At 37.3% G+C, this 10,457-nt stretch overlaps 1 protein-coding gene and 1 long non-coding RNA gene across 4 annotated transcripts in view; one reads left to right on the top strand and one right to left on the bottom strand.

The window, feature by feature from the left end:
* Positions 1-10,457, bottom strand: part of LOC122566193 (serine/threonine-protein kinase S6KL) — a 67,801-nt gene that overhangs the window by 43,765 nt on the left and 13,579 nt on the right. The window lies entirely within an intron of this gene.
* Positions 847-4,333, top strand: LOC122566196. Its single transcript, XR_006316435.1, has 3 exons — positions 847-1,090; positions 1,173-1,341; positions 2,410-4,333. It is a non-coding gene; the product is annotated as an uncharacterized LOC122566196 (long non-coding RNA).

Below are 10,457 nucleotides of genomic sequence, written 5' to 3' on the forward strand. Positions count from 1 at the left end.
TCTTATTCCGATAAGACGTCGATTATTATTCGAAATTTGATTATTCTTACGCGAGCCTATTTACGTGATTTTAATTTATCGCAATTTCTCTTTCTACTAACTTTTTGTTTCTATTGAACTCGCACGATTGACAGCAATCTTCTGTTTTCATAACTCTCCTATTCTCTTACGATTATTATCTTACTGATGATCCTATTTAGAAATCATGTGCTTTACAAACAAGGCATAATGTAATCGAGATAATTAACTGTGTAAAATAATAAAAAGTCATCGTTAAGATTTTTTTCAAGTTTTTAAAGTTAATTAAACCTACATACCAGTTTTGTTCAATACAATCTACGCAAAAGAAGCAAGGGTAACCACTTTCTTGCATCGCCGAAGAAAGGAACAGCGATTTCTGATGGTACGAGCGTAAATCACGTATTAATCAACTGAGATTACGTTGTAGCGTGCGTGAAGGACGTTCGAGATCAATGATATTGCTGTTAATGAGCGTCAGTGTAACTATGCAGCAGATTATATTACTATTATAACGAGCCGTGTTGTGAGATCGGACGAGAATCAAAATTGACGTGTATATTGTGTCATGTGTAATCTACCTTGCTTAACAAACATACAGTTTTCTTTCCAAGTGAAAGAAGAACCTTTCTTTCGTTTTTATTTTTGATCAAAGAAACGATAAAAATGACAAATTTCAGATGTAACAAATATTCTATGAGTCACAATCCAAAGCACAATTATGAAAGAAGTTGATAATAACGTAAATTCAGAGTCTCCCTAATTGAATGGTCCATCGTGACTTTTCAATTCAACTATAAAGTTAAAAAGCACGCGATAACTTAATAAACACACGCTACTCGATATCGCGATTGGCAAAGCCAATTGTAGGATGACGAAAGCATTCGTCCTTCCAGCTAAATCCCCTGTCAACGAAATCGCATAATGAACCACTCGTCAATCGTGAAACCCAAGCGAGCAGAAGTTCTATTTCATTCGCTATTCTGTCGTCGAGTAACATCTTCGCGACCAACTAGCGTCAACAGACTTTTCATTCCTCCGCCACGTTTTTTCCCCGTCGATGTACTAAAAGGTATACCTTTCGCGGATCGTTTAACATCTCGTGAAATATGCAAGCAGAGAGCGATAAATGTAAATTTTGATAACTGTTTCAGTGATTTACAAGCGGGCAATATGATCGATTTTGGCACAAGTCGTGAGAATTAATCTGTTTGGCGATGAGGCAGTGTGCCTGAGGCTGACATGACGCGCCACCTTTTTAATTATCGTACAAAACATGGTTTCCTGCACTTTTTTCTTGCGACCGCGTAGTATGTCATTGAGGTATTGAATTGTAAAAGACGATGCTTTAATTTGGCAATGAGCCATTGTGTTAAGAAGATTCGCGCTTTGTATTTCATTCTTCTTATTGTTAGTTCCAATATTACGAAAACATGATAATTGTGCTGAAGAGATTTATAGTTTGCATTTAATTTTTATTTATTTTTATCTCTTAAAGAATACAAGAATACTTGTTTCTAATATAGTAACTGAAGCGACGTAACTTCGTTTTAACTTCAAAACAGACGAACGTCAGTCCTCCATGTAAATCTAAAATAAAAACTTGTAGATCGTAAATCAGATCGTAGATCGTGATCTAACGAACCAGCAATTTCCTGAGAATTTGCGAATAACAGCAAATAAATCTTCGAGTCTATTTTTTTGCATTCTGCCTAATGATATTTCTGCTTTTAAGTGCGCCTCCGCGGCGTCCTTGGTGCATGTACTCAACTGTGACAAATCACGACCATGATCGTATAGCGATCGACATCGAATGCAATATTCATTTTCGATAACATCGACGAAGCTCGAAAATTCCTAAGTTTGAAGATTCATCGACGACAATCCCGTAAGAATTCATTTTTAACGGTGTAACATTGCTATTTGTCTCTACTATTTAATTTAAGGGATCTGGTCAACATAGCTTCCGAACGACTCAAATGTTTCAAAAAATCTGTTCCAAGAAGTATGTACTTTTAAAGTTACGTCAGTTCAGTAAACGCCAGAAGACAAAAAAGTACTAACTAATCGCAGTATAGATCACGAAACGGTGAGAAGGACCAGAAATACATTACTCTCTGTCTCCTAAGCGAGTAAGATGAATCGTCGATGTTTCTAGATTTCTTTTAAGTCAGCCATCAGTTTCAAAAAACGAAATAACTGGGTACCTGTAAATTGTAAGATATTCCAGTTGCAGGAATTCGGAAATTTACGATTCCAAGATCCATTAGAGCATAAAAGTTTGATTCTGTACAATTGCTGGTTTCGTTATTACGTAACATTAAAAGAAGAACTGATGAATATATTTTTTAGATACCTTAGGTCGTGACTCACGTTTTGTATTATCACCAGGAAACCATGAGCACGAATGGCCAAGCAAAGGTCGCGTTCCTTCAAATACGATAATTTATAATTTCGACGTACGAGCGGAGAATCTTGAATTTCGGACGCGATCGGAATTTCTCGAGGCACCATCGAACCATTTGGCATGCGCAAAACTCGTCGGAATATGAAGTACATGTTTAGTGTACTATAAATGACTTTAAGGACACCTAAACCTATTAAAACATTACTCGATGGAAAAATGATATTACCGTACTTCACAGTGTTTAAAACAGATTAGAAACGGGGACAAAATTTCTAATGAGACATTCACGAAATTCGTTTACTCCACTTCATTCGTTGTCCTGTACTCGAAAATTTAGTACACGTACGATAAAGATATAGTTTAAACGTCAGTTTTTGATTTAAACGGTCTATGTTATATGTATGCTGGATACATTAATTCTAAGTTAACAAGAAAATTAGCAGATTTCGCAATTTGGTCGATAACGTAACAAGATGACAGGATGATGTGATGAAACTCGAATGAATATTCGAACAGTTTCCAGTGTTTAGAATACTTAGTGGATCGTTTCATGTATAAATAAGAATGTAAGCTTTAACGCGTAAAGATAAGAATTATTCTTGCTTTTTGTTGATTCACTAGTAACAATGGTAGTTGATATGCAGACCGTGTACATGGAATTCTTTAATTTTATTACGATTCTAAGTGATATTTCTCCGTGGGAGTATCCTTCGTTCGGAGGTAACGAAGGACGACAGCTAGTTTCTTCACGAGGTTACGAGTATTCTGTTTCTATCGAGAACTTGAAACGACGATACTTACTTTATTGTTTATTATAATTACATAAGACACTACAAAATCATTTACAAGAATATCTTTTCCCTTTTATTTTATGTAGGTGATCGATTATTGAAAGGTCAATTAATGGGAAATTTGGAGATGATCCCTTGTAAGAACGACTAGAAGCCAAGACCAGAGACTGGAAGAAATTATTACATTTCTATTGAAACATTTTTATTTCTATTAATCTTTAATCGGTTCTTCCATCAGAATAAAGAGCTATAAATAATTCGAATTTTGCTGCTAATAATTATAGAGGGATCACGCCCAATATCCACATCTATATGAATAGATTATATTTCGAAGAACTATAAAACACAAATATCGTCTTCTAACCTTAATAAATTCGTCCCTGAAAAGATTAAGCTAATCTAAAATTCTAAACCTTTCTCTCGTGAATTCTTTCTCTTCGTCGACCTTACAACGATTCCCAACTTTTACCCAACGTTCCATAAATATCTGACCTTAAATAAAATACGTACAGTTAAAACGAGCAAACCATAGACTTGAAGTACCTGTTAACAGCGAAATTCTCGAGGGTGTGGAAAAAACAGGAAAAAATCTACAGTTTGCACTGACACGCGAGAATCGTGTGTCTATTTTAAGCCGTAGATCTTGCAAAATTACCGGACCGTTTCAGGTGGCTCTCGATGCACACGCAAAAAGCTTATTTTTCGCCAGCAGCGACATAGACGATCGCGCTTCTAACGGTACGTAACGGTTGGGAATCGCCGGTTGTAAGGTGCTCGTTTCCTCGGCAACTGCCACGAGGATCCAGGAAGAAACGCGGATTCACCGCGATACCGGCAAGAACACCGCGTTTATAATGCCGAACGTCATTACGTGCTTTCCTGAGGGCTTCTATTCCTGGCTGAAACGACAGTCCCGCTTCTGAGTACACGATTTTTCGTTCTCATCGCGGAATAACACGGGTGCAGATATTTTCAACGTCGTCCATCTCAGAATACGCGTTTATCTAATATTGTACTAAGTTTACCTATTAACCTTGCTTGATATTCGAGCAATTGCTTCTCAGCTGATTACTGTAATTTGTCTTCAGGATGAATGATTGGAGCAATGGGTATTTTTCGATACTGATTATGACTGTTCTGTAGCGTTCAATCGCTTCGCGATTGTGATTATTGCAATGTACGTAGAATCGATGTGGTTGTTCATTGACTTTAAATTACTAGGATAGAATTTTTATATAACGTATAATATATATATTCATATAGTGAAAATTTTATGAATAGAATTTTTATCTTGTTAATTGTTGTTTCAATTGCCTGCGAAAAAAATTTGAAGAGAGAAGAATAAGAGTGAAAAAATAAGGAAGAGGGAAGAAGGCGAAGAGAGAAAAAAAGAAGGAAGAAACGAGCAAAGGATAAAGAATAAAGGGAGGAGAAAAAAAGAATTAAGAGAAAAGAAAAGAACTCTCAAGGCTATAAACATATAGAGAATCTCAAGCGTCAAATATAGTATCCAGATAATTGTATAAAGCAAAAAGAAAAGGATCTGTACGTTTTATAAAACGAAAGGAAGAAAAACGAATTGATAATATTCTTAGAAAACGAATACTTTTGTAGAAAACAAGTTGAGAACATCTCTTAACACTTTTTACAAGCGAACAACTATCGTGACGCCGTTGGCTAAAGGCGCCGGATGAATAATCGAGATTCTGGCTCCCGTTGCGAGCAAGTGTTACTAATAACACGTTCATTCTCGCATTTTTTCCCCCTCTATCGAGGTACAAGTTCCATGGAATAACCGAAGCTTGTGCCGATCAGGAAATATTTATGGCGATTCGCAGTGCTCTCGAGCTGATCGCATGCGATCTTAATCGGTAGTCACCGCGAGAAAATCTGTTAATCTGTTAACACGGTCATGTAACGCTTGTTTATAACGTTTTTCGAATAATAATGATCTCGAGTCGGTTTTCCTGACCCTTTATTTATGCGCTAAACTCTGCTACCTTCTTTCGATCACTTTTTATGATATTTTTGATCAATAAAAAATGTCTTAAGTTTGAAGAAAAATGGGTAATTATCATGATTTATATTCGAAATCTCTTACTACAATTTTATGGTAACGACCTTCTTGATTCCATCAAGATAACAAAATTTGTTTCTGTTAAAATGGGAAGAAGATTGTTAACATTTCGAATTCCTATGTCGAATCTACGTCGTAGTCAATTCTCTTCAAGGACACTCTTATGTCGAACATGATTCAACACTTTTTAGAGCAGTGTCCTCTAAAAACTTCTAATTAAAGAAGGACATAAAGTATAGATAAATTTTTCAAGCTACACGTTATTCACCGATTCGAACCATTAACCAACCACACGAAAATAAAAGTATCTGAAAGAAGAAAGAACGTCCGAAAAACATAATAAACCCCATTACCCTGTCGAAACTTAACCACTCTAGCATCCAATCGTACCAAAGCCAAAGAACTAAATATGAGAAGCAAAATAAAAAAAAAAAGGAGACCAAGAAAAAAACGAGGCTAAACATAAATTTGCATAGAGCACATCATTCAGCGACCCGCTTCCCAAAATCGCTGTCCTGGTTATCCATCAGGCGTGCCACGCGCAACGTTCGAAGCAAAAATCCGGCGAGCACCAAGCGTTCGGTATCGACGACCTCACATCAGCCGACGACCTTCGCCCTGAAGAGAACCGGTCCGAGAGCGTCGAGATGCGTCGCGTCGGACTCCGTCGGCCCGTTTGGCAACATTGTCCGCTCGGCCCCGCGAATCCAATCGTTTCGCGATGGAAAATCGCGAGGTTCGTCGCGGCACGGCGCCGCGGCCTCGTCCGTCTTTTGCACGCATCTCACACGTATCCCGCGACGTTTACATAATGCGGTGGCCACGCACGCGTGTCTACATGCGAGGCAAACAGAGAAAGAGAAGAAAGACAGGAGAGGAGGAAATAGACTCGATGAATCACGACCGGATCGAACGTTACGAAAAACGATTTACTTTGACGTTAATCCGATGTCGATTAGTACCGATCGACATAGTTAGGATAAATATTCTATGGGTGGGACAAATAGTCTAGTGGAGATTGCTGTAAGAGATGATTTGTAGCACTGATACACAGATCGAACGTTTGAAGGCTGTTTGGTTAATGGTAATGGTTGGTTTGATACATTGACATATTGACATATTGGGACTTTTCGTTTAGCCATTGAGTTAACCATGTTACGATTTTTGAATTCTTATGTCTCGAACATAATTTCGTCTTAACAAATAGGAAGTTTAGAATGTTTAAAAAGTAGTTTGGTATAAAATTGAATTAAGAAATTAGGATATTAATAAGGATTTTTTTGTCTTTGTCTGAATGTTAAGAGATATTTTGATGGTAAACATAACGGAATTGAGACAAAAATTATTAGGAAAAGAAATAGGAGTAAATAGTCGAGCAATATATAGTAAAGAGTAAATAGATGGTAAAGAAACGCGATCCTTATTGATAAGAAAATATGCTGTTGGATTATTCGAAAAACAGAACGCGTAGATGTTAAGTATTTAAATAACGAAGGTTCTACTGTATTTAATTACAACGAGTTTCATATGAGTCGCTGTAATGATTGGAACAGAAGATTTCTATCGTTGGGACAAGTGTTCGTCGTGAAAGAATTAGACTGTAAGAAAATCCTTCCTATAAATTTGAGGAAATATACAAATTCATGGCGTAATCGTCATTTATTCCATTCAAAAATATGCTTCAAATATGCTCATGTTCCTCACAATCGTGATAAGAGAAATTATTTTTCGTGTGCAATCAGTTGCCAACTTGTGCAACAACAAACTTTTCAACGAATGGACGATGCAAAAATACCAGACAAATTATTGCAAGGAACGAGACAATGGGTATTCTAATAAAAATGTTTGTAACATTTCACGAATTCTCACACTGATACATCTCTGTAATGACTCATTAGATAGTATCACAGAAAATCTTTTATATATATATCTCGAAGCTATCTTAAATTCTAAACACTTCTACTTAATCTTAACTATTGATCCCAACAGTACTAAAATTACGAAACGGTTTTAGAATTGCGAAAATGAACAGCACGATCAGTTGAAAATAAAACTACCAACCAAACATCATATTCGTCACATTTATTCACACAATTTCACCTTGATATTCTGATACATAGCTGATGTAAAGTTTAATGCTTGATCTTAGCAAACTCGATGTAAAATTTTGCAAACTTATCGCAGTTCGTTGCATTTGTCTACTAAAAACAGATTTCTAAAAACATCTGCTTTTGCTACAACTTATAATAATTTCTCTCGAAGTAGAAATTTAATCAGGTCTCCTTATAAAATCTGTAAAACATACGATTCTTTACGAATTCAAAGTTCAAGGACATCGTAATTCATCGTTGTTGAGCGGCTATACAATAAAAATAAATAGTAAGAAAGATAACCAATGGATTTTTTCTTTTAGTGCAACGTGAAAATTCAATTGTCGTGAAATCGATTCTAAAATCATACAATAACGGTTGCGATATAAAAATCGTGCTTTTAGGACCGTTCATAAACTTGACGCCAGTCTGACCAAATTAGAATTAGTTAAGGTCTGTTACAAATTCTGTGCGTACTTCCGTTCTGCGAACAAGCTCCACGAAAGGCGCGTCTTTCGAGTAATTGAATATGTTGGACACGTGCGAGACGATTCGTTTGCACTCATTGAGAGATGAGCATCCTCGTTGGTGAACGAGAGAAAAACACGTTGAACTCGTTTCGTCGAAATTTCGTGGATTTAAGCAACGAAGTGTGCCCTTAGGTGTTAAGACGTTGAGTCAACGATAATTCTTCTTCTAAAGATAATAAGTACACTAAGAAAGAGGTACTTTATGTAACGAACAGAATAATCCTGAAAGGCTCGTAAGCATGACAAGTAGTACAAAAGATCTCATTTTTGCCATGTCCGAAAAGCGAAACATTACTCATTTTGACATACACTGACGTTCCTTGCTGCTCTTTACCGTTTTTACGATTTGTAACGTCGATGAAAGATTGCACGTCTCCGACTTTCTATCGGGAATCGAAACCTCGTTGATTAATTAAATTTAAATGTAGATTGAAAAGCCACTAGCTAAGAAATTTAAAATTCAAAAATTCTTAGCGAAAGAAATTCGGAATCTTAATTGAGCGCTGCGTTTCACTTTAGAAGAAATATCGTGTTGTTGATAGACACTTGCGGTTGGTGGATAATTAATTAAGAAAAAGGAGAAGCATTACGTTATCCTGAGTTGTGGTTACAAAAGTTTATTCCAAAAACATATTAATGAATGTATTAATCATAATTTATATACATCTGATCCTGGTGCAACCACCATATAATATGAATTTCGTATTAGCAATTAATTCGAAAGGAAATGTTCATCAGGGGATTCTCTTGCACAATCGAATCAATGTTATTAATGAAATTATACAAGTCGCAAGTTCCAAGTTATCGATACTAAATTTTCTTGCATAATAATGTCAGGTTTGATAATAAAACGCAGTTCTGCGGGCAAGCTTATGCTCATTGCCAGGTTCTAAAAATTATTTAAAAAGAAAATTGCTTTCATTTGCATGAAATATGGTGGAACACGAACGATCAGGGAGGCCAAAAAGATCGTCGTTCTACGAGCTAATCAACGTGTCCTAATATTTCTATCGCCTCACTCATCGCGGTCAAACATCAAGGTCCTTTTCACGTTTATCAACAGCTCGCACCGCGCTACCGCTGCACTTCCGCTCGATACTGAATCATGCTGAACGGACTGCTTTTAAAACATCGTCCTGCTTGCACAATGGAAAAAATGAACCGTGCTAAACGCGCAGGTGTGTCATGAAACACCGGGTCGAATGTCAACGAGAGATCAACGAGATTCGATGTTTTGCATAGACGCGTCGATAAAGATTGATCATTTTTATAATGGAAGAAGAAGAAGAGAGAAGATTAATCGCAAGAAAATTCAAGGATAACAAATTACGTTCGGTTCTAAGTATGCAATTGAGGAAAACTGAAAAATGTAACAATGACATTAGGAATAATAGATTATTTTAAAGTCTAAAATTTTGATATGGTACTTTGACGTAGAAGTGCAGGAAATACACAGATATTCCTTCTTGATGTCGATGAATATCGATTAATAAAAATATAGCCAAAAAATGTTCATATTTTTTTGTACAATAACTACAAAGAGTGTAGGAAAACTGAATTAACTTGGAGAAAATGATGAAATAAAGTAAACAATTGTTTTCTCAAAAACAGCGATGGTCTTTAAGTAACTCTTATCTCCAAACTGACTAATATTTAAGGAAACTCTCGGCATGAAACAAACTCTCGAAGAATAAACCAATATACTCGAACAAAACCCATCGAACATCAACGACCTCGCGACGAAACGACGCGGCGTGATCCGACAAAGGTACAACGAACGTTCACTCCGCGAACGTATCTCACAAAAGACGAGTTAACACGTTTCGCCCACTCGCCGACTCCGAGCAACAGCACACGTATATACAGCCTTGTCTGGATGTTCCTCGAACCTTCTTTTCCGATTAACCGATCACCGTCCAAACCAACCAATCGAACCTTCTTCAACGACGAATTTCTATCCACTGCCTTGACCCTAAACAAGATATCCCAGCGAAAATCCTTCAACATCATCGTTCCATTCTTCTCCAAGTTTATCTGTATTATCGTCCATCGATGATCTCGAAATCAGCATCGAAGTTTCATCAATCCAAAGCAAAGGGTTGTCCAAGATGAACGAAACGTCGAATATCCAAAAGTCTGTCGTTGATAAGATGTACCCTAGAGCCAAGAGCAATTCCAAGAACAAGAAGAAGAACGGGTGCACAGGTTGGATATCTCGGTACGTGTCATCCACGGGTCGAAGAGTCATCGCATCGCGAACCACCTAACCGATTCGATACTTGAAAATCTCTCGCGAGAATCGCAGCCCCCGGTTCGTTTTGCTCCTGCTCGTAGACGGCGTGGGTCGTTGTAGAGAGGAATCGGCGCGGCACACACGTCCCGTGGTGATCGTGGCCCAGGATATGGAAGAAGGAAAACACGACCGGTGGGAATCACGGCTGAATGGTGCGAAGAAAGATAGCTGTTAACGATAGATGGCGGGAGGGTAGGGAAAGGGTGAAGGGGGAGGTGTACAGAGGTGGAGAAAAGAAGAACGACGGAACA

This window comes from Bombus pyrosoma, linkage group LG3, assembly GCF_014825855.1.
Source record: "Bombus pyrosoma isolate SC7728 linkage group LG3, ASM1482585v1, whole genome shotgun sequence".
NCBI lineage: Eukaryota > Metazoa > Arthropoda > Insecta > Hymenoptera > Apidae > Bombus > Bombus pyrosoma.